The sequence below is a fragment of the Sardina pilchardus genome, chromosome 15, assembly GCF_963854185.1.
Source record: "Sardina pilchardus chromosome 15, fSarPil1.1, whole genome shotgun sequence".
Lineage (NCBI taxonomy): Eukaryota > Metazoa > Chordata > Actinopteri > Clupeiformes > Clupeidae > Sardina > Sardina pilchardus.
The window spans coordinates 17100784-17125871 of NC_085008.1; positions in this window are offsets into that span (position 1 = coordinate 17100784).

A 25088-nucleotide genomic window follows, 5' to 3' on the forward strand; every position below is an offset into this window, starting at 1 on the left:
TCTGAGCAACAGAGACCCTCTTGCTTTTGCGGCAGATTTCCTCCGCTGTGGCGACCGAGCAAGCGACTGGTCAGTCGGTCTGCTGCTCTGCTCTGCTCCGCTCCGCTCAGGAGAGCCTGGCCGCGCGTTATCACACATCTGGAGGCTGGTGTCTGCTCTCGGGAGGGAAACACAGTGTGCCCCTCATTAGAGCAAAGCCAGAGCTTATGCTGCATATAACGCCTTAATCCCCCCGCTTGGCAAAAAGGAAGCCTTTCTCTCACAGGGCCAGTGCTTGGAGTCATTGTTGTCATTTACCTTCCAAAGTGCCTAAAATGATTCAATGATCATAAATGGGGTTGTTCAGTAGGAAAATAACTTTTTTTTATTGTGTTGCATGTGTTATGCAGTCATGTCTAGATTATCAAGTAGTTTATTCCATTTGAATGGGACGGCTCTGTTACTCTGCTGTCACATGTCAGTTCAGACTGCTGCTAGGTCGTCTCTGGGACTCTGGGCTTCTTTGGTCAGAGGGGAGAACTGGAGATATTAATCTATACAGCTGCACTGATGTGTGTGTGTGTGTGTGTGTGTGTGTGTGTGTGTGTGTGTGTGTGTGTGTGTCATATCCCACACTGCCTATCAGTGCCCACTACCCAAAGAAAACACGCAGTGACCATAGAAAAATACTTATCCTCTTCGAGAAATGCATCCTGTTGAAACAGAATCTCTCAGTTTGTATCTTTGCTCATTCGAAACCTTCCGGAGAAATTATTTTTGGAAGACAACGGGCCTCGACTCCCTGGTTGTGTGAGGAAAAAAACATACCTTTTTCTAGCTAATGACCTCCTTTTTCAGACAAACACACTAATCATAGTGTTGATTCAGCTCATGGATAAATGAGTAATGTGCTTTGGAGGGGCTCCTTGGGTCGATTATTCGGATCTCCATGGCAACATGTTCACTCCCACGCATATACTCACACCGAGTGAGATCAACACTTTTTTTTTTAGTCAGTCCATAAGAAGTGGCATTGGCATGCCTTCTGAATTCCCTTGGACTGACTGAGCTTCCTGCCCTGCTTGGTTGATCTTTTTAGCCTCGCAGGATTTGAGGTGAAGTGTTAAATGTTGTAGAAATATTCCAGGGGATTCTACCGCCATGTCGTTCTCTGTTTCGGAGTGTCACAGGCAATAAAGACTGTTTCTGCTCCTAACTGGTCTTTGCAGTTTTAAGTGCTACTGTGAGAAGCTTGTCTCACTCTTGGCTGCTCCTATACACCCCACATTTAGCTAGTTGTTTGAAGAAAAAAAAAAAGTCACAGATTTAGGGGGTGGAGGGAGAAACAGCGCATTAACTGACTGATACTATAAGGCCCTATACAGATGGACATGGCCGGTCAGTCACTTGTATTTATCTAATGACTTAACCTTTTGCCATGGGCTGTCGGGCAGGATTTGTCGGCCCATAGTGTTTGCTTACAGCTCCAAACAGTGGTGCCTCAGAGAGCAGTCGCATGAAAGCGGAGGATGCGGAGGCGGGCAGTCCCCCGAGTCCAAGAGACTTTGGGTGACTCGCCGCCGATGACTTCAGCCGTGAGGCACGGATAATTTGATTGTGCCTGGGATAGTGTAATGCTTGCAGCTTGTTCCACTGATTCATAAAAGCTCCGGTGATCATTTTCTTGTGGTATTTTTTGTCGAAAACCCTAAACGGAGTTCTTTGGGAGAGTGCTGAACAAGAGCTGTGACTGAGATGGGGGGTGGGGATGTGGGGTGGGGGGGTAGACGGGTGGAGGGATTGTTTGTCTCTGATTTTATGACAGAGCCCTCCTCCTTTTTCATGTAGGTTTCCTATGGAACAGACTCCTGGTTGAATCACCCTCTGATGGGAACGTCTAAAGTGAGGGAAGGAGTCTTAAATGAAACACATGTCTCCATTGTAGATAACTGTGTTGCATCAGCTCTCTCCTCCTCAGTCACTGAAAGAAGTATTTGATGAAACGTTATGATTAAGCGAGTTATTATTCACAAAGCCTACGCCGCCATGGCAACCAGAGGGGAGTTAAAAGGGAAAGCCTCTGATGCAAGACAGGGAGAATGCCATTAGATCACTCACAGATTAATGGCTGATTAGATTAGTCCCATTTAGCCTCATTTTGAGTGACACATTTTGTCCTTTACTGAAATAAAACACACAGTCTTTTTGCGATGGCATTTGGATTTCCAAATATTGTTTATTCATCTTTCATCAAATCTAATCTGAAGTGCGGAAACATTCGCGAGCAGTTTTAATATAAAAGAAATGTGACTTGAATAAGTTAAATACGTTCTCAAATAAAACTAGTTGTACGCTTTCAAACACATTCTGGTGTGTGTGATGTTTTATTTTTGAGGCATACCAATGGTATGTCACAAATAAATAACTGGAGCGCTCCTTGATTTCAATGGTATGAAAACTCTGCCAGCGCAACCCCAACTCAATAATTCTGTGAAAATATTATGTGGCCTGAATAAGTGTTGAAATATCTCTGGAATACCAGAGGAAATGTGCTTTGGACTTCAGTTTGTGCAAGAGGGGGAAAAAAAAGCCCAGTTGGCTCAGATATGTCACCATGAAAGTGTATTTTTAGCTTGAACCTTGTCTTGAGAATCACTCATAAAGCTTCACCCACACACTCAAAGTTTTTTCCCCCTTCCTCCTCCTCCTCTTCTCTTTTTTGATATAGGGGTTGAATTCCTCCCTTATGTGAAATGGATCTGATTGTTTTGCCTGAACTCTCTCTCTCTTTCTCTCTCTCTCTCTTTCTCTCTCTCTCTCTCTCATGTGCTGACTTCGTACTGAGATGAAGGGGCTACTCATTCTCTTCTCGTGCCAGGGGAACATGCCACAGCTAACCACACAACTGCGCGGTCCTGTATTGCTCATGCATTTTTAGACGGCAGCAACTGTGTCTCCAGACCTCGGCGTGTATGACTTAGCGCGCGGGTGGCTTTTTGATTTACATTGCAGCAGTGGCACTTGCTGTTCTTGGCGCTTCTCGGCGAAGCTTGTTTCATCAAAGAAAAATCCGCTCCACAGCGGGCCCTCTCGATCGCCGTCTGCCACCCGGCCCAGGAGAGAGGGGATTGGGGGGGGAGGGGGGGCATGGGGGGGTTGTGGACATGAGAGCTCGGCTTCCTACACTGAGGCATTCTGGGATGGCTATGACCCCTTTGGGCCCCCACCCTCAGGTCCCCCCCCCCCACTTCAGAGAAGCTGGTTATGTGGGACACCCCATGGGGCTGTGGTCTCGGGGTGCTTTTTTCCGTAGCTGGAGTGTTGGGGGGGGGGAGGAGGCGACCGATCGGGATCAGCGCCCCATGGTCACAGCACACCGCAGACCGACATCTGTCAGCTTGAGTGTCTTCATCTGCTCGGTTCATCTGTTACTAAGGTGTGCGCTGCACTGCATACATTCAGACTGTACAGCATTAACAGACCTGGAGATGGTGAAATTTCTCACTGAATGTTGAACAAAAAGGAGAGAAAAAAAACCCCACAGTGAATGTTCATCCAGCCAGAATGATTCAGTCCCACTGAAATGGACTCTCAGGACTTTAGTGAGAGGAGAGGGGATGGTATTCTACTGACTCATTGAGTGCTTTAGAGGTGGTGCCTAATAGTGTTTTTTGCCATTCTGCCTCTTTTGCCATCTCTAATTCTTTCTCACTCTCTCTATCTCAGTTTCGCTCTTACACACACTTTCTGTCTCTCTCACACACACACACACACACACACACACACACACACACACACACACACACATATAATTACTCTCAATATTTCTCTCTCTCTCTCACACACACACACACACACACATTTACTCTATTTCTCTCTCTCTTTCTCTCTCTCTCTCTCTCTCTCACACACACACACACACACACACACACACACACACACACACACACAGACATTTACTCTATTTCTTTCTCTCTTTCTCTCTCTCTCTCACACACACACACACACACACACACACTTGCATGCTTTCTCTCTCTTGCATTTTACAAGTCTGGGCATGTCAGAGACCCAGCAGCGGCCCAAGTCACGGCCTGGCTTCATCTGAATGGTCAAAAACAAATGGGCAAACACGATGCTCTGAGTCCTGCTTTATGCCTTCATTAGAGCAGGCCGGGAATCAGCCAAACGGCTCTGGTTTTATCCAGCGCGTTGTTTCGCCCGCGCCGCTCTGCCAGGAAGCTGCCATGGGGCAGTGCCCACTCAGCCCACGAGCTGATTGGCTGGCGCTGCCCCAGTGGACTATGAAAGACATTATAAAGTCTAATAGTGCAGTTTATATATTTTATTACTAGTCGTTAATAAAAAAAAAAAAAAGAGAGAGAGCCCCACGTTTTTTGGAAGAATTAGCTATTCTCTGGTCCCTCAGTGGTTCGGTCCAGTGCAGCCATAGCGGTGTGATATTAAATTACACTCAGGACCATTTCTTGGTCTAATAACTGCGCATGAGTGGGGAGAATTCAGCTTGTTTCAAATGAAAACACTTTGCCCGTGGAAACAGTGGTGAGTTATGTGACGAGAGAGCTATCGGCTGTCAAAACGTCTCGGCAGCTGAAGCCGCACGCGGGGGCATTTACAAACGCTAGGCCTCAGGGCTAGCTTGCGCTTGGAAATGTATACAGTATGTTTGCAAAAATATGTAAAGGCGCAGCGATGACCGTTTCCTCTCAAAAAGCTGGAGATTGATGTCAGCTGCGTAATATATGGCCGTCGCCGATGATGATGTCATGTAGGGTTGAAGGGGGAATGGAAAGAGTGTGATTTCAGAGTGGCTAATAGGAGCTGAAAAGCATCCACATCCTGCTGTTTTGAATGCTTTGCTTGGGCACAACTCCACACTGTATTAAGAGCCCCTTGGAATAGCAGTGCTAGTGAAGTCAGGTCTCTCTCTCTCTCTCTCTCTCTCTCTCTCTCTCTCTCTCTCTCTCTCTCTCTCTCTCTCTCCTCTCTCGCGCACTCTCTCTCTCTCTCTCTTTCTGACAAGTGGGTCTTTTCATGGGACGCCGGCCTGAGTGGTGCCCCTTCCACCAGTTTCGGGGGGGATGAGGTCAGTGATAATCTCTGATCATGATAAACTCGCTCACAACTTTAACGACTGGTGTAACAGCGTGTGCTTCATTTTATCGCGCCTCCACTGTTTTCAGTAGCCAGGGTCGTAAAAAAAAATCCAAGTTCGGTTGGACTGAATCTGACGCCGTGAAATCTCTGGCCACTGTGCGCTGTGTGGGAGTTGTCGGGGTTTTTTTGTTTGTGTGTGTGTGTGTGTGTGTGTGTCTGTGTCTGTGTGTCTGTGTGTGTGTGTGTGTGTGTGTGTGTGGTGTGAATGTTGGGGCAAACACTATGGCCAGGTTAGTCAGTGCAGCAGGGATCCAAAGGGGAAGAGAGAGCCATGGGCCTGAACAACTCTGGATGTTAATAAAAAGATGGGGGCATGCAGCCAGTACTGTGATCTCCTCTGGACTGCTTGGGGTTATTTTTGCAGACTTAAACGATATTTGAAATGAGAGACGCTGCGCGTTCGGGTTAATAATCTGGAAGGGGAGATTGCAAGTCATGATAAGACAGACGCAGTTTCCCACGACACAGACGCTTGCTCTTAATTTCGTAGATACAGTCCTCTGTTCTCTACTTACACTGTAGAGGACCTTTTTTTCCCCCCTCCCCAAAGAACCCTTGATCTAGTGCGAGTAGGCCTGCTCCCACAGTCCCAGCTCTCGTTCTCCATCTGAGGCTAAGAGTCTGGTTTGTTGGACTTTTTATTCCATTAACCTTTAGACACGAATGTGACAGACGCCTGATGAGAAATGGCTATTTTAGGAGTCCAACTTAAGTGAAGAGAGCAAAATGAAGAGCCCAAAGTCTTGAACCGAGGCAGTGGAATTTGAGGAATCAATGGTGACTTCAACTTTTGGATTTTTCGCTGACTTATCACCTTCCCACAAATATTCCCCCCCTCTATGGTCGTACCCTCAAGGCTTTCGGCCGACCGCTTCTCGCAGATGAGATTTCCAGGATCCCTCGTGAGCCCCAGAGTTTTCCAGCGCGGAGGGGAGGGGAGAAAAGCCCACTCGCGCCGCGCGGCATGTGTGCGAATGCACTCATCTTCGTTTCATCTGGCCACTCAGCGAGCTCCAGGGCGCCGTTTATTTTCAGTTTACTTCAGTCGTAAAAGTGTGTTTGCTTTTGTGTTTTCCTCACCTACCGACCCGCTTTGAGCACTCGAGTCCTTCCATTCAGCCAGCTGCCAATTCCCCCCCCCCCCCCCCCACACACACACACACCTCCTCCAGCAGCCAGGAGCAGTGAGCCTATGGAGAGGTGGCTGAAAAGCAATCAGTCTATTTGGACACTTAAGGATCTCCTTGAACTTCTCAAGTGTCTGTGCGAGTGTGTGTCTGTGTGTGTGTGTGTGTGTGTGTGTGTGTGTGTGTGTGAGGGGGGGGTTCTTAGCAGTGTGCGTGTGCGTGGTGTGTTATGGGGGGAATTAGTGGTAACGTGTGCTCCCGGCTCTTAGCTGGAGGCGCAGGGGGAGGCAGACAGACAGACAGACAGACAGACAGACAGACAGACAGACAGACAGACAGGAGCAAGCACAACAAGCGGCGCTGGCTCTGAAGCGCGGGAGCGCGGGCCGGAGCTGTCAGGGAGCTGCCGCGCGTCGGTCGGCTTTTGTGTTGAGCTTTCTGTCACGCGCGATCCCTGGGTCCTGCGTCCACGCTCCTGATTGGGCCAAGGCATGTCTGCCTCTCGCTGGGAAAAAAAAGAAGACATGATCCTTTGTAAGGCGATCGTGAGCATGGAAGTATTTGTTCGGGGGGGTGGATGGGGTGGGGGGGGTTGGATTGGTGTAGTAGAAAGAAAGCTGGGCAGTTGAGGGACTATTGTGTGTGTGTGTGTGTGTGTGTGTGTGAGTGAGAGTGGGGGGGGGGGGTTCCTTTTTTCTCGATCTGGCTGCAGTGAAAGTGGAAAAGAAAACAATCCGGCTCTAATCAGAACCAGGTCACTGCGCTGTCCTCCTGTACTCTGGACCGAGCCTGACGTTTACGGCCCTCGGCTTGGCTCGGCGCTCGCCCTTTACGACAGAGGCACGGCCCATGAAGGGAAGCCACGCCATATAACTGATTTGCTGGCATTCCTGGATCTACATGTAAAGGACGCCTGGAATCACAGGGCTCCCATTTAGGAGTACACGCAACAGGAAACGGTTTCTTATATATCACTCCGACTTTCTGACAAGAGCATTGCAGAGCAGAGGTTGAGTCTGGCTCCATCCCCAGTCAGTGTTCGGAGGGCTGAGTCATAAGTTGTTTTGTTTTGCCCCCTCCCCCCACCCCCACCCCCACCCACTTTCTGAAGTTTTTCCTCTTTTGTAGCGTTTTGGTTCTTGTTTGTTTAACTCCTGCCCTTAAAAAGTCTTTTGCGCGGAACACATGTTGACTCGTCCTGATAACAACTGCAATCAGCAGCGTTGCGTTTTGGAAGTGATGTAATCATCTCTGTATTAAAGTGAAACAAAAGCGAGGCAGCAGGACGATTCTGACAGCCAGGTGCAGAGAAGCTGGCTCCAGTCCCCATTGGCTCAGGCCCGTTGGAAAATGCTTTGCAGAATTTATCTGAACCCTTTTCCCTTGACAAATTATTTTATTGTTCCCGGACAGTTGGTTTGCATTTATTCTCTTGGCTAATGATCGGTTAAGACCATGTGCTCCCTTTCGTTTTTTTTTTCCTTTTGCGTTATTCGACATTATTTCCCTCCCATCCCCCATTTGGGGCTTATCCAATGTGGCAAAGCACATTCGCTATTCAGGCTAAAAGACAAAGTGACAGTTCGATAGCTCAGCACTGTGCAACAACAGTGACAAACACCAAACAGCAGGAACACAAACCAGCAACAACCCCCCCCCCCCCCCCCCCAAAAAAGAAAAACAGTCGAAAACCCCCTTGCTTGTCCTGTCCTGTTACATGGAGGTTTTGCAAGAGCACGACTAAAAGCCTGACCTGTGCCACAAGGTCATGTCCACCGCGCCGCGCAGAGCGTAATCACATTACCGCCCCACACGATCCGCTTGCCGCTCCACCGGTCCTGTCCTGCTGCAGATGTGGCGATAGGGAAGAGACGTGGACGGGTTTCCCCCCCACCACCCCCACCCCCCCGATGTCCTGGGCCCTGCACTCTGCCTGACCCCCAGGAACGAGCACAGTAGACCGGGGCCTAGGCCGCTAATCTTTAGCAAATGCTGCGCGTCTCCACGCCGGGGCCCTCTCAGAAGATGGCCGAGTCAAAACAGCCTCTGTTTCGGGAACGGGCCTCAGTGAGAGACAAGACGCGAATCAAACAGCCACTAACAAGTACCTGCTGCGTGGCCCGGAGGAGCGGCGGGGCCTAGGCACACACACACACACACACTCTCACACACTCACACACACACATACACACGTGGCTGTGCTGTCAGGGCAGACAGTGTGTCAGGAACGGGGGCTGCCGGCATAGGGCCGCACAGAGTTGTTGAAGGGTGGCTGTTGTTTAGCGTGGTCCACAGCTACAGCCAGGAAGGCTTTCATTATTCAAAAAAAGAGAAGGAGAAAGAAAGAAAGAGAGAGAGAGTGAGAGAGAGAGCTAGAAAGAAATAGAGGAGCCATCTTGAATCCAAAGCATATGCCTTTGAAACATCTACAGCTTCAGATGGCTATCTGTTCAATTGTGTTTACTATTGGCTCCCAGGGTAACGAGAACCAGCAGAATGCTGATCTCTTTTGGTTTCATGCTGACTACACACAAAACCCACATATACACATGTGGTTCTAGACACAAACACACACACAGGAACACAAACACACACATACACACACACACACACACACACACATACACTAATACACACACACACACACACACACACACACACACACACACTTCCTTTAATATGAAAACAATTGAATCACCTAAGTTTACCAGCTGCGCAGAGGTTTTCTCTTTACACAATTTAGGACGTGATTGAGACAAACATCTTATCACAGGACATGGTTTTAAAGCGCAAGAAAGCATACGGTTTCATTTTTGTGGCCTTCCACTAAACGGTCCCCCCACCCTCCCCTCTTCCCCACCCTCTATCTCTCTCAGAAATCCTTCTAGGTCTTCAGATGAGCACAGGGCTTTTGGAAACATGGTTTCCATTCCACAAAACCAGAAGGCAGCCAGCCACACATCTTGGGGAGGACTGTGTGCATTGTAGTTTCATACGCTCTCTTTGTTTACATGGGGTTAGCCGCATCTTCAGACCACTTTGTGTGCTAATTGGCTCCATATAGCTTTGGCTGTGCTGCAGTGACAAATGGAGGGATTGTCTTTTCTGGACTTGCCCAAGGGCAGTGAAATGTAAAAATCCTTCCATCCTAACGAGATGACTTTACATTGTGTCATGTTTTTATAGTATTCGCAGGAAATCTAATCAAAATGGCATTTATTAGGTCGTAATGAAGACTGTTTGGACTGTTTGGTTGCTAGGTTAGCAGAGGCTGAATTTCACTCTGACAGTTCTGGTGATTTTGGCTGTAAGTTAGTAACTCTAGTAATTCCTTTTCTTGGAACATTTTAAATGTATTTGTTCCAAGTACCTGAGTGAGAATACATTGGGCTAAGAACTCGAGCGGTAGGCCCCGTTGCCTGAAACTATTTTACGTCAGCCAGGAATATTTATCTGACATGTGTTGGCCGTGGTCAGACATGATCACAAAAAAATTAGCACTGGTAGTTCCAGGAGTCACAATTAAGGGAGAAGAACTAAAGCTTAGCATTTTTGTGAACAGTGTGACTTCTGTGTGCATCTGTTGTGTGACTTTAGTGTGAATCTGCTGGAGCACGTAGCTGAAGAACGTCACTTTACAGTAATACAGAGTGCTGCCTGCATACTCATAAATCAACCCTCAGTGGCAATGGCAGTCCTGTGCAAGTCTCAGGCGCACAGAAGCATGAACTGGGTCGAACCAGAGAGCCACAAATCAGGCGTCTGTAAGCCAACTGCAGATGGTTCAGAAGCGGATCCGGCTCGGATCTGGCTCGGATCAGGGGCCGATCTGTTTGTGGGGGACCACCTGCCAAAGTACACTCATTTAAGAGCGCGCAGCGAGTGGCAGCGGGGGCTTGCCATCAAGAGCTTTTTTTTTTTCCACTCCCTTCTTTGTATGTTTGTGTTAAGGGTGATGTAAAATGGGGAGAATTCATATTTCACTTCGAATTTAACTTTTTAAAAAACCTGCTTTTCAGTCTCCCACTCCCGAGGAAACAAACATTTGCATTTCAAAGTTCTGCTTGTAAAAATAAATGAAAAACAAACCTTTTTATGGAGTTTGGAGTCTGCGCTGGAAAAGCTCAGGGTCGAAATAAATATGTTTTATAGTTCATGAAAGAGGCATGAATGCCAGGGTATGTGAAAAACCTGACACATGGTACTGCTTACAACCTTGAGAGAATCCCATCGCATTTTATCCCCCCAATCTGGCCAGCAGAACATATCTGGCACATAAATTAAACAGACGAGGCGCTCTCAATTAATATTAAAACAATTGGATAATTATGCGCTATTTGTCTCTGTGCCGAGCTGATGACAAATCAATTCCAAACACGGCCAGCTGTTTTCGGCGCTGGCTCCCAGCACAACTCCAGCATTGTCGGCCCATATTGTTTTTGTTTCCCAAAGCAGTTTTAGTGGATTGTTACAGCACGAGTACCAAGGACACATAAAACTTCTGAGTGGTCCCACTAACGCTCATATTTACTTATTCTGATATTATGTTACGCTGAAGTACATGTTTAACTGTTATGCGCATTAATCTCCAAACCAGACGCACCAGGGCATAGGTATGTTTGCATAAAACATACACACACAAACATACACACACGCACACACACACACACACACACTCACTCACTCACAAACTATAAATCAATAAAAAAAAACATTTATTTATCCCCAAGTGGTAATTCCAAACAAACCAGGCGTAGTGAGGAAAACACAACAGGACAACAACACAACAGCACATGACAGACAACACATGGCGGAGACAAGCACAGAAGAGTTGCAAAACATGGCAAACAGCTACACTAGACCAGCATGTCACAATGTAGCAACGTGGCACTCCAACCTCTGCAATATCTTACCCAGTATTTCAGCATGCACAGACGCACAGATGCACGGACACACAGAGAGGCACACACACACATACACACACACACACACACACACACACACACACACACACACACACACACACAGACACACACACACATAGACAACCAGACACACACACACATGCGCGTGCCCACACACACACGCTTATGCACACACTTATGCACAGTCATTCCACAATGTAACACTTCAATCTCTACATCACCTTCCTCAGTATTCCAGCATGCACGTGCACACACCTACACTTACATAGACACACACACACACACACACACACACACACACACACACACACACACAGAAAGAGAGACACACACAGACTACACTGTGATCCTTCCACCTCTGCATTACCTTCTTCAGTCTTTCAGCAGCACGCTTCACTCCTGTCCTGTGTCTTCCTCGCCGGGTTGGCTCAGGGGCCTCTCCAGGGCCCCCCCTCTGTGGTGCGGATCCCCTCCGTGGCCTGTGGTCCCCTGACCCTGAAGCCCATGGGCCGGGGCACTGGCGCCTGTTTGAGCAGGGCTGCCCGGCTCAACGCTGATTTGCGGGGCAGACAGTTGGGAGCGTGCCCCCAGAGAGGAAATGTAATAATACGAGGCATGTTATGACTTTTAACAGCCATTAAACACAGGGGGCGAGGGGTGGGGTGGTGGGGGGGGGGGGGGGGGGAGCAATGGGACGGGGTGGAGGGGGGGATTAGGGGGGTGATGGAGGGGGGTGCCCACGAGCACTCGCACGTCCAGCCGTCTGCCCAGTGAGAATGGATTCGCTCATAAAACCCTGCCAGGGTGGGCCTGTCTGACCCGACTCCCATCGTCACTCTCTCGCTCTCTTTCTTTCTCTCGCTTTCTTTCTCTCACTCTCGCTCTCTCTTTCTCTCACACACTCTCTCTCTCTCTGTCTGTCTCTGTCTGTATATCTCTATCAACCCTGCTCCCCTCTCTCTCTCTCTCTCTCTGTCACTTTCCCTCTCTCTCTCTGTGTAAATAGCTTTACAGATATTTACGAGGCTGGCCTTTCGGCCCTCGCCTCTGCGCGACTAAAAGATTCAGCGTTGTTTCCACACTTCTGCGTCGTGGAGCCATGTCCCCTCCGGGGTCTCCAAACGGCGCTGTGAGACCCCAGTCATCATTTCTCAAGTGCAGCCCCACCACCAAGGGTTCCCCCTCCATCTTTACGGACGGACCCCACTTTCACACTGCCTCTCTGGGGAAGGCTGCGCTGTGAGATTGATGTAGGATGAGGTTTGATGGATGATGGTGGATATTGTCCGGTGAATTGTTCCCTATCAGGTTGCAAAGGGGGCAAAAGTCTGAAGTTTGGGGGGGCTGGGAGTTGAGAGGAGAGCAAACGGTGTCAAGAGAAGAAATGGGACGTGGTGTGTGTTCTGGTCTTGGTGAGAGAGAATACCTTAAATGGTAGCAGTCAGTGCCCATGAATAGGTGTAGGTAGGCATCATTTCAAACAGTGCTTCACATTAATGCACTTTATAAAGTGGAATGCCTCATCTCATTAAGGTTCTTTTGAAGTTAGAGAGTTGCAGTCTTTTGGGCCTATTAAAAGATCCACTAGGGAATCGGCAGCTCTCTGTGTACTTGCATTCCACCTCTGACTTTGAAACACGTCATACTTCATTCTACTCCTAATAACCGAATCAGCAAACCTTCCCCTCTCTCTTTTCCTTCAAAGGTGCAATGTTTCATCTCTCAGACTTGAGTCAGTGACTGATACTGAGTCAGTTGCAGTGGATTGTGAATGGGGGGGGGGGGGGGGGGTTGGGGGCGGGATGGGATGGTTAACCCAGTCATCTGTCTCCAGTTTTAAAGATAACATTTGTTTTAGGATATTCAGAGGGATTAAGTTCTTGTTTCGGCTTGGACGAGCCATCCTTGTGTGCCGTATGGAAGGGCACGGAAAACAGGAACATGAAACAAGATGAATAATCAAATAAAAATAAAAGCCCACTGCTTCCTTGCCTCTGTTGTCAAAGCAAATCGTATCATTTCTCTAGGAAGAAAAAAAAGAGCAAACCCAAGTCTCCCCTCAAAGAGAAACATTATGGGCCAAGTCATTTCTTAATCACTCTGACTACCCAATACCCAGTGTGTAGACTGGACAGAAACATTCCATCCCGACCTCAGCCAGCCAACATCAAAGCCAAACCAATTACTGCTAGCGCTTTGAACGTATCTTATTCAGAAAGAAAGGTTCCATTATTTTTCTCTGCACAGACAATCATAACAAAAGTAGGAAGCGAAATATGATTCTCTCTCTTTTTTTTGCATTCCACACGTAAACATCTGTTTCACTACACCCCCCCCCCCCCCCTCACAGCACCACCTCACCACCTTTTGAAAAAAATAAAAACAAATAACTAGCATCCCGTTGAAGGATTACAGATTAACATACACTGCGTAGGTAACAATATAATCATTTTCGAATGTTGTTCCGTTTAATTGCGACATAATTACGACCACTTAAATCCAACCTCTGTATTAGACGGTGCAGCTGTCATGGGAATTCCCCAGGCATCCCATCTCCTTGGCTCTTTTTTTTTTTTTTGAGAGGACACAGGAAACCCCCTTTGCAAAAACCATTAAATATATACAATAATTGTTGCAAATTGATTACTTGTTTTACAGAAGTCCTGTAAATCTTCACCCTTGTCAGAGCGGTAATCAATGACAGACGGGCAAATTGCATAGGGAAGGATTCCATACGATGTGCCTCTTTGCATCTGCCTCGTGAGGTTATTCTCATGTTTTGCGGTCAGGCTTGGCCACTGTCATTTCGGAGGAATTTCCTGCCATCTGCGTTCAATCGTATTCTCTCACAGATTTCGGGCCTGCTTGTAAATATTGGAGAACTGGCTACAAGCGGCTCTCGCTCTCGTTGTGCTCTCTCTCTCTCTCTCTCTCTCTCTCTCTCTCTCTCTCTCTCTCTCTCTCTCTCTCTCTCTCTCTTGCGTGCTTCCCTGTGCTGCAGCTCTCTCTCTTTCTCCCTCTCTCTCTCTCTCTTTCTCTCTCTCTTTCTCCCTGACTCTTTCTCTCTCTCTTTTCTGCCCAGTCAGGCTGTGAGTCCTGGCCTCGCGTGGGACCCAGGGCAGTGCTTACACAGCTCCATTAGTGACCATCACTGCCTCCAGCCTCAGGCCTGAATCTGGGCACCCATTGCTGGACCTTTACACTTTCCTGAAAAGAAAGTTGTAATAAAAAAATAAATGCATTTATAAAATAAATTAAAGACTGAAATGAGTGAGAGTATTCTGTCTCTTAAATAAAGCAAAAGTCAATCACATTATGTTTTTACTTGAAGTTGTACTCACTTTATTCTTTGGTTTAATTCTGCAGAAGCCCGTCGAAATGAAGAGAGAAGTTAAGGCTTCCAGCTCATGGCCTAGCTTCGATGTGATATACAGATTATTGGATCAGATACAAGGACTATACAAAATCAATTTCTGCGATGGGGGCGTTTTGGATAAGACAGCTTTATAAAGTTATTACTGTAATTCTGACAAAGCAAGTTTAGCGTGAAATGATGTTGTACAAATGGCAGTAATTTCACCTGGGTTTCACAGGGAATACGAAAGTATTTTAATATGGCTTATGCAGGCCCAGGGAGAAACTGAGGCCTTTTGTTCCAGAGGAAGGCTCAATTTCTGCGCAAACGCTCGTCTGTTTATTTTGTCACAGCAGATTTATACGCCACGGTTATTCTCAAGACTGATTATACAAAGGAGCAGACACACACACATGCACACACACACACACACGCACGCACGCTTACACACACTTACACACACACACATTCACACACACAGTTCACACTTCTGTTAGTGCCCCACGGGTCACACTCTTGTTTAAAAACACATAACACACACACAAACTCACACATGCAGATGCTGCACATCACACTTTGGGTTGCACACGAGCCACACATGCACATGCTTATCCTGTGCAATTTTACACACTCTAACTTGCAGATATTACATTGGGACACACACACACACACACACACACACACACACACACAATCACAAAGACACACTTTGCCGCTGCAGCTCTTGAGTTCTACAAGGCTCTCTCCGTATCAGCGGGACTCTGGTCTCTTTGTTTTTACAGAGCCCAGCAGAGCAGTGAGGATGCAATAAAAAGGCCCACAGAACAGGCAGAGTGGGACTGGGGGCTCTAGGTGCCCCCAATATGAAGCCGCTCTGCACTCTATGCCAACTTGAGCAACACCCAGAGCAGCTACGATGAACACTGCTAGTGTGTGTGTGTGTGTGTGTGTGTGTGTGTGTGTGTGTGTGTAGTCTGTGGGATGAAGCAGGGATGGTATGTTATTGGATGATAGGAAATAAATCAAATGGGGAAGTACTGTAGTTTGGCGAGGGCATTCAAAGTATGAGGGGCCTGTTATGTCATCCAGTGGAGTACTCTGGATTTCATGTGTGATTTGTCATTTCCTAGCAATTAACCACAGGATGTCTGAAAGAGGGGATTTCTTATCTATAAAATCTGTAAAGAAAAAAAAAAAGAAAAAAAAGAGCCTCCTTCTTCATCCTCTGTTTTTACGAGTGGTGCGGGAAGCCAGCGAGACTGTGTGCACACACATCATCGTCATCCTCGGCAGCCGAGCCTCGGCTCTGCCTGGGCAGTGGGACGTTCTCAGCGCTGGGAGCCGAGCTGCGCCGCGCCGCGCTGGTCTGGTCTGGTCTGGTCTGCGCGATGCTGCCGGCGCTCTCGGCGCTCCCATGTGGGCTGTATTTTCCGCGGCCCGGGCGTTTGAACTGCGTCCTGCCTGCCGGCTGCCTGCCGGCTCTATGGGCGCTTTCAGCTCGCCACACCGCGCGGCTCCGCTCCGCTCGGCTCAGCTGCGCTCACCTGCCTCGTAAAGCTGTCTGACACGCGGCCAGGGGACTGCTGTCATGTCTGGAACCGGCTCCTACTCCGAGCCATCTCTCAGACAGCAACCCACCCCACCCCACACACATACACACATACACATACCCATACACACTACTCTCTCACACATAGTCTCACTCACTTGCTCGTTCTCTTTCACTCACTCACACACGCACACACACACACACACACACACACACACACTTTCTCTTTCTAACGCTCTGCCTACTGTCAACTCTTACATCTAAACTCATTCTCACACTCCCTACTACTACACACACACACACACACACACACACACACACACACACACACACAGACACTCCATCTGTCCTTCATGCTCTTCATTTCACACACTCACTCACGCTGACTCCCTCTCTCTCCCACTCTTTCTCTCTTCCTCTCCCTCCTTCCCTCACTCCTCCTTTTTGCCTTCGGATCTGGCTCACTATACGCGCTCCGCGTCCAACGCTGACACACACACACACACAAACACACGCGCACAGTCACACACACGCACACACACACTCACACACACACACACACACACAAACGCTGACTGGAAGAGTGATGCAACAGCAGTCGGGGTGCTGCGTGCGTGAAAAGCCTCCGTGAAAAGGGCCGATGATGGTGAGCTGGAGGGCGAACAGGCCGTCGTGATTAACGAGGAAGAGGATTAGCAACAGTGCCTGACTTTAATTGTGCTGTGAACAAATAGACTTGTTGCCCCGTAATGAGCAGTAGGGTCCAGGTCTTTAGACTGGAGATTTTAATGGCCCTTCAGAGAGTGAGTGAGAGAGAGTAGGGAGGGAGAGAAAGACAGAGAGAGAGAGAGAGGGAGAGAGAGAGATTGATGGGCTGAGTCAGTGTGACAGCGGGACAGGTCTCTCGGGGGAAGTCTCTGTGCTGATGAAAAGCAGTCCTCTCATGAGCCGTAATGGACGTGTGTGCAATTTAGTGTGTGTGTGTGTGTGTGTGTGTGTGTGTGTGTGTGTGTACTGTATGTATGTGTCAGCCCCCGCTTTACTGGAAATGCTCTAGCAACCAAGGGTGGTCCGCTGTCGAGGTGGCGGCTGCCACGACTGCCACCGGTCGCCCACGCGCGTCCGCCGCAGGGAGACTGCCGGGCACCACCAGTGACATCCACTGACCACCAGGTGGTGGCATGCACAAGTGTAAGGTAGTAATTACCAGCCAAGGTAGACACGGTGAGGTTGGCTACCCCCCACCACCATCCCCAACCCCATCCCCACCGCCTACGCGTCTGCAGTCGTTTAGTCGAGCCTCTCATTGGCTGCGGCTTCAATCAGGGACGAGACGGCTTGTTTGAGGCCCACTAATGCATCTGGCATTTGTGTGTGTGTGTGTGTGTGTGTGTGTGTGTGTGTGTGTGTGTGTATGAGAGAAAGAGAGAGAGATGGTGTGTGTGTGTGTGTGTGTGTGTCAGTGAGATATTGTGTGTGTGTGTGTAGAGACGTTACTTGGGCTTCAAATCGCCATGTAATGCTTTATCCAGTGTGGGCTTTGATTTACAAGGTTCCCTCTGTCCAGCCATGCGGTTAAGCCATTGGACTGTGGGAGTGGTGCAGTTGCTGGTCGCTGTTTGTTTGTGTTCGGGAGACTGCGGTCAGTGCTCTGGGTTTTCAGCCACTGAAACCCTACGAGAGTTTGCTGCCTTCAAACATCTGTCCCGTTTTCCAGCCATGTAGACAGTAATACGATCTGATTTTAGCAGATTTAGGAGCAAACCGGTTTGGTATTTGATATAGTAAATCTTTCAATTTATATATAGCTTCTTTTTTTTTTTCTTTTTGAGATAGAATTAAATTCCTCTCTTGTTTTGTGTTCTCCTGAAGTAATATTGTCTTTTGTTAAGTGCTGGCTTAGAGATCAGACTGAGCTGGAAGGGAAATGGAGGAATATGTATGTCATTTACTACTCTATTGCAAATATTTATCAGGTTACCATCACCTTGTTTTCTGAGACATGCAGCTCGGTGAAAATCAAACTTGTGGTTGCTGTTTGACCGTGGCCAAAATCTGCCATAACCAACCGATTTCATCCCCTCTGTAATCCCCCATGTCTGGTGGTACCAGAGTAATCCTGTGACAAAAACAGAGACATCTCTGTGCTCCTAATTTAATTCGAATTTCTCCTCCCTTCCCCCCACTCCCTTCTCTTTCCGTGAGGCACCTGTTTAAAGGAGCCTTTCCTGGGACTTTGTTATTTTTCATTTACTCGTGCCCGCAGGTTTTCAATCATACATCCATTACTAAGCAAACAAATAAGTTCCGGGCCTGTGCGCAGACACAAATATAGACATGAGTTATGAGATTTAAACACGGAAAAGGCTTTCGACTGTAATACACAACATCTGCACACCGGACGAAAAGTCGTGTCAAGCAAGAATGAAGAGAGAGAGAGAGAGAGAGAGGGAGAGAGAGAGCGATAGATAAAAAAGAAAAATAAAGAGAGACAGTATATCCCCAGAGGTCTCCCATCCCCCATATTTGTGGCCTGATGTCTGACCATGTTTGTTGAGTCAGGCCAGCAGGGCGAGTGAAGACGCGAGTAAATTATAGCTGATCATTATGAACTGTCTGAGGCGTTAATGGCACGACTCGCGCAGCCGAAGCACTCGGAGCTCGCTGGTGTCACTGCAGATTTCCAGCTGCGTCTGTCTTGTGGCTTTGGCAGCTCGTCATACCTCGAGTTCAGTTGTTTGACGTGCGTCGGTCGGGGCCCCCGATATCCCTCGTCGGAGAGCAACACTCTCTCTACTGTACGCCTGCAGCGAGGAGGGGGTGGTGAGGAGCATGGCGGTGGGTTGTGGTGGTGGTGGTGGTGGTGGTGGGGTGGTTACCGGCTGCCTGAGCGTACGGCTGGCCGGCCGGTCGGGTCACATCTGCTTCTCATTGCCGGCATCTCGGAAGACTTGAAAACATTAAACACTGGCACAAGCGGCGCTCTCCGTCCGCCACTTAACGCAGCGCTTAGGTGACTTAAAAGGCAGAGGCGAGAATTATAGAAAATGAAGTGTCACCGAAATAAAAAATCGCCCGAGATTACCACCAATTACACCTAATAACGCCCCCGCCATCTGCTCATCAGATGCAGGGGCACTCACGTCCTACAGACGAGCAGGGAGTGGGGAAGGAGGAGAAGGAGGAGAGAAAGAAAGAAAGGGATGAGAGAGAAAGACAGAGAGCGAAAGAGTCTGTGGTGAACAGATATGGTGTGCGAGGAGAAGAAAGATAGTGTGGTTAACATGGTGAGAGAGAGAGAGAAAGACAGACAGAGAGGAAAATAAGAGAAAGATGCGAGTGGAGATAGGAAGAGGGGAGAAAGAGCCTGTGTCTGGAACATCCAGTCTACCACTACATAGTGCACTATTAGTTAATAGCTGTAGTTATTAATTAGTTATTAGTAGTGAATGTAGTCATTATTCATTAAGTATAATTATTATTAATTACTAAAGTGGTTATTCACTATATAGTGTACTATGTAGTGAATGAGTGGATGGTCCAAACTAAGGCAGTGAGAGATGAGGGAGGAAGAAATAGGGGGAGAGAGAAATAGAGGAGGGGAAATGATGAGGAGGTGTGTTTGAGACAGGGAAAGAGGGGATAGAGTGAAAAGGAGAGAAGAAGAAGGATAGAGTGTGAAGAAGAGAGGATTAACATGGAGGAGGAAAGAGCTGACGAGCGAAAACTCTGCTGTGTAATGGAACGGGTTCTGACTCCAAAGAAAGAGTCTCATCTCAAATGGCTGTTTGTAACTGTTTCCCACACCTGCACTCTCACGAGATCGGCCTCTTACAGTTTACAGTGCGAACACAGCAAAGTTGATAGAATTTGGAAAATAATGGCCATTTTATCCCATTTGTGTAATAAAACATCAAGTGCTATATTTTAATTCTAATGTGGAAAATGGTCCCAACAAAAAGGAAATACAAAACATTTGTCTGGACATCTGGTATTTGTGTCTGGAAGACACACTGTTAAAGAAAGTGTATTTGTGTGGGAGAGAGAGAGAGTATGTGCGTGTGTGTCTATTGTGTGCTTTAAATCACAAAGCCATCATATTTGTTCCAAAAATGTCTAGCCTTACACTCCGGTGAAATATACTGCAATATTATACACTGTACAATTATATGGGAAACCGTATAAACTCAAGGACGGTTTTCCAAAATGAATCTGTGAAAAGCACAATCATCTTGTCTCCGTATCTCTCTGCGCCATTTATCCTCGACCCACTCCATCTTCCTGTGGCGTTCCAGTAGTTTGGCCTTATCGCCATCCATCCATGATCAGTTCCACCTCTCACACATGGGGCCTAATTGTTCAGAGGTGAGGACAGGCGTGGATAGAGCAGATAGGGAGTAGAGCAGAGGACTTCTCAGTGGTTTTCCCTGTGGTCCACCCCCCCCCTCCCCCAAACACCCCCTTGCTCCCTCCCCGAGCCTGTGTCAGTATTTTTTTTTTCTGTTTGCAGTGGACAACAATGGAGGCCTTCTTCTCGGCTCTGTCTTTTATCTTATATGCTGACATCAGTGCTGTTTATGTGCAGAGAGCCAGCACATCTGCGCCCTCCTCCTCCTCCTCCTCCTCCTCCACTGCCGTCGCTGCCGCGGTTTGCTCCAGGTGATTCTGGCACGCGCTCCCCGCCACTCTCTCCCCCTGATCTCACGCCCAGCTCTGTCAGGGTCCTAATGGCCTGCGAACGGAGCGAGTGCCGGTCGACGGACCGAGAAGCTCTGGTGCCTCATTTTTATTTTTTTTTTTATCTCGTGGGCGATACGGAGAGAGTTTGCCGCAGGGGTCAGCGTTGGAAAAATCGCGCCTGACCTTGGTCGACTGCTTATGATTACGTGCTGCGTCACGGCGCTTGTTTGGGGGAGGGGGGGGGGGGGGGTTCAGAGGGGGAGAGATCAACGCATGAGAACCTGGCAGCACCACAGCCGGGATTGTTATCGACGGGCGGGACTGGGAAGCGTTAAGAGTAGCCGGTCCAAGGTGCCTCAGGTGAAGGTGTTTTTGATAAAGCAGTACACAGTGGCCTGGCTGAGGGGATCGGGACCACCCATTCTAGTCCCAGCATTTGCGGACCCCTCCGGGGGCTAGTGGCGCACCGCGCTAGCACAGAGAATGGACCCCCCCCCCACTCACCCGGGTCGGGTTCTCATCAGTGTGTCAGCCTAGCGTTGGAGCAGAACCGTCGACCTCTCTACCCACTGCCCGTGGCTGGTTCCACTCACGCTCGGAACCTTTTTTGTTCTGCCCGTCAGTCATCGGAGCTTTCGCAGGCTCCCACCTTCCCGAACCAAAACAAGCCCGCGACGCTCACGACGGGCTCACAATGAAATATTCAACGCTGCATTACCACGGCACATTCAATATAAACCAAATTTACTGCTGGGCCCTGGCCAAGCCACCATATGTCCGAGCAAGCACCTCCTTCTGCCCAGCCATGACTAATTCTGTTAATGTAGCAGGGCTTTAAATCATAGACTCACGGTCCACATAGCACAGCGTAAGGCCCGTGGACGAGACGTGTATGTGGTTTGATGCGTCTTGGCAATGCTGCCTGTCTTAACTGGACCACTCATTCTTGGGAGACAGGTTGCAACGCATGAAGGCTTTCTTTTACTCTCTAGGGATAGGCCTATTTTTTTTTTTTTTTTTTTTTTTTAAACATTTCATGCCATTTCAGTCAATCACTCTTGTTAATGCAGTAAGGTTGTTGAGGGAGCAGAGTTCACTTCATGCTTTACTCTCATTTCTGGTCTATCTGGATTCTAGCTTTGTGTTTGGGAAATGTTCTGTTTCTACATGTACAGTATGCTGTACGAGTTTGCTTGTGAGCTGATTATTCAGCTTCAGGGCTCAGAGACTCAGCTTTTTGCGATGTTTGTGCTACACAATTGTGGTAGACTCAAACAATCTCTCTTTCTGATCGGGAATTTGCATTTGATTAGTGGTCTGATGAGTCATATGTTTACATTTATTTCTGAGACAGCACATTGTAGGACCACTACAAAAAAATTGCGAAACTCAGTGAGCGCCAGTTTTCGGACAATAAGGGTACTTTGTAAATTTGGTTCATAACCCAGGTACACAGGGTCTTTTCAGGTGATATTTGACATTTGGGCCCGTAGATAACACAACCCAGAAGACTGTGGATTGACAGCGCCATCAGTGTTGATGTGTTCAGTGCAAGGCCATCTCCCGTAGCATGTCAGTATCGCGCTCAACGTCCATGCCTTTTCCAGATGAAGCAACAAACCCTTGGCCTGGAGTCAAGAAAGCTCAATGCAGTACACAAACACAGTTTGACATTCCAAATGTGATGAACTTCAGCCAAAAGAAAGAAAGCAAAGAGAGAAGAAAAAGAAATGAAAAAGAACGATTGAAATTGAAATAGAATGACATAAGGAAGAAAACGGGGGAAAGAAAGAAAGAGAGAAAAAAACAACAAATGATTAATGGCAATTTATTAATTAAACGTATTATTCCACAGAAAGTGGAGTGAGTGGAGTAGACAGCTTTCTGTGAAGACCATTTCAGAGATCCTTTCAGCGCTTCTGAATGCAAACACAGACACATTTCTTTTCTCCAATAGATACGTTTTCCATGCGAGTATTTTGCCCATTTGACCCCTGTGAGTCATGTGAGTGTGATATCTGACCCCCCTTGCCTCAGCCTTTGCTCATGTGTTTATCCAGCCCAGCCCTCCTTCTGTCCGCCTTCTCATCACACATTCTTCCCCGCTGCATCCCGTGTCTCTAGGGGATGCTGGGATATGGGATGCGACGTGTAAGTGAAATGCTGACTGGCCTTGCTGGACTGAAGTATAAATATATTTTTTATAGTATGTAGGATTATTCTCGAAATGATCCTACCCAGTGTCTGGAAAAACTTTTTTTTTTTTCTTTTTTTTTAAAGCGTGCTGAGTTTTTTTTTTGTGTGTGTGTGTGTTTTTGTGTCCTGTGTGTAGCCTCTAGAAGTTGTACGTTGTCATCCCACCTGGAGAAGGACATTTTTTGAGTGTGTACTCTCCTTGTCTGTTTTCAGAGTGCTCAAGTGTGTTCAAGGGGCTTTCCCCCCCTTCTTTCCCTCTGCCTTTGTATTGCTTTAGGTTCCCTCCTCATGTTATTGGATGCCAAATGTTTGGGTGCCGGTTTTGATAAAAGCTCGTTGGGTGTTGTAATATCATTAATAACATCAGGGCGAGCAAATTAGATTTCAGAAATCGAGTTAAGAGGACTGGAAATAACACAACTGCTCGCCCACACTGTGACCAGTGAGTGTCGACTTTCCTGAAGGAAGTGTTTCCACATACTGCTCGACCCACCACTCTGCATCACTGCCATTATGAAACGTATTACCGCATATTCCAGAGCTTTCTGAGTATGAACATTGAACACACATATCTGGTACCAAGCAATAATTACAACAGGGTCTTACATACTTAGGATATACTTAGGTCATCTCTGAAACAGTGTTTTTTTTCCTCCACCAAAAAACTAATTTATAGAAATTACCCACTGGCAGAGAAATCATGTAATAATTGAAACACAAAAAAAGGAAGAATAGTTTCCTTTCAAGGTTCCAATATGCATTGGGTTTAAATATTCCATGGATAAACATCTCCATCCAAACGGGTCCCTCTGGGTAGAGCTGGATTACCTTCCAAAAAATGCTCTCCCATGGCCAAGTCCATCTCATCATACTTGATAAACACCAGGACAGCAAAAATCCCCCCCATCCCCAATAATGTTATCCGAGCGATAGACCCGTGCAATGATCCTAATGGCAAATGTCCTGGATGCATTTCATGTGGTGCTCCATCGTTTTGAGATATTTATTTTTAATGGCGTAATTGTCTTCTAATGACGGGTCTCTTTGCTGAGGTCCAGAACAGCAGGAAGGACTTTTCCGCCACTGCGAGTGCAGCTGCTCCTCGTGTGTATCTGTCTGAGGCATTAGCGGGCTTCGTTACATTTGTCTCCGTTTGTTTGGCTTGGGTGAGCTGCCCCTGTGGCAGAGGTTAAATAACTTGGTGTTAAAGCAGCCTGCCTTTTCTTGGATCCCCGTCTCGGGGACTGTTTTCACACAAAACATGGCCTTCGTGAACTGCATGAAGCTAAAATAAAACAAAAAAAATAATGGTTTGAAGCAAAACAGAGAGAGCAAACACAGAAGATGAAACCAAGACAACATAGCAATCAAGTTCAATAATCTTTTGTCATTCACAAGATATTTATTTTATTCTGAGTATGACTGTTTGTATTGTGTGATAAGTGGCAGAAGTCTTGAGGGAGCCTACTGTGGCAGTCAACTGTGTGTAATAGTGATATGATGTGTGTGTTATGGTGATATGATGTGTGTGTGTGTGTGTGTGTGTGTGTAATGGTATTCTTCTGTCTTTTAGTGAATGGAGGATGCGGCACGTTCTGTCCAGAGAAGGGGAATGGCCTCGAGCTGCCGGGTGATGGGGGCAGCCTGGTGCGGTGTGGGCAGCAGACTGGGCAGTACCAGCACAGCGCCCACTGCAACCCGCCGACACAGAACCTCCTCGCCCAGGAGGGTCAGCACCCAGCGGACGCCAGGTAACGTGTCCCAGACTAGTCGAGACCACACAGCATGTGTCACAGGTAGAGCAGGGGTGGTACAGACTGAGTAGCACTGCACGCTAGATCAAGGACAGGCACACACACACACACAAACACACACACACACACACACACACACACACACACACACACACACACACACACACACACACGAATGAGCGCCATCTATATCTTGGACAGGAGTAAAAATGTTTCTCTATTATGCGCAGAAAATTCTGGGTGCGATGAAAAGGATTCACACACTCCTGATATTTTTAAAACTGACCATTTACATGGAAGAATACCGTCACGGATAAGTTTAATTCCTCATAAAAACCTTTAATACAG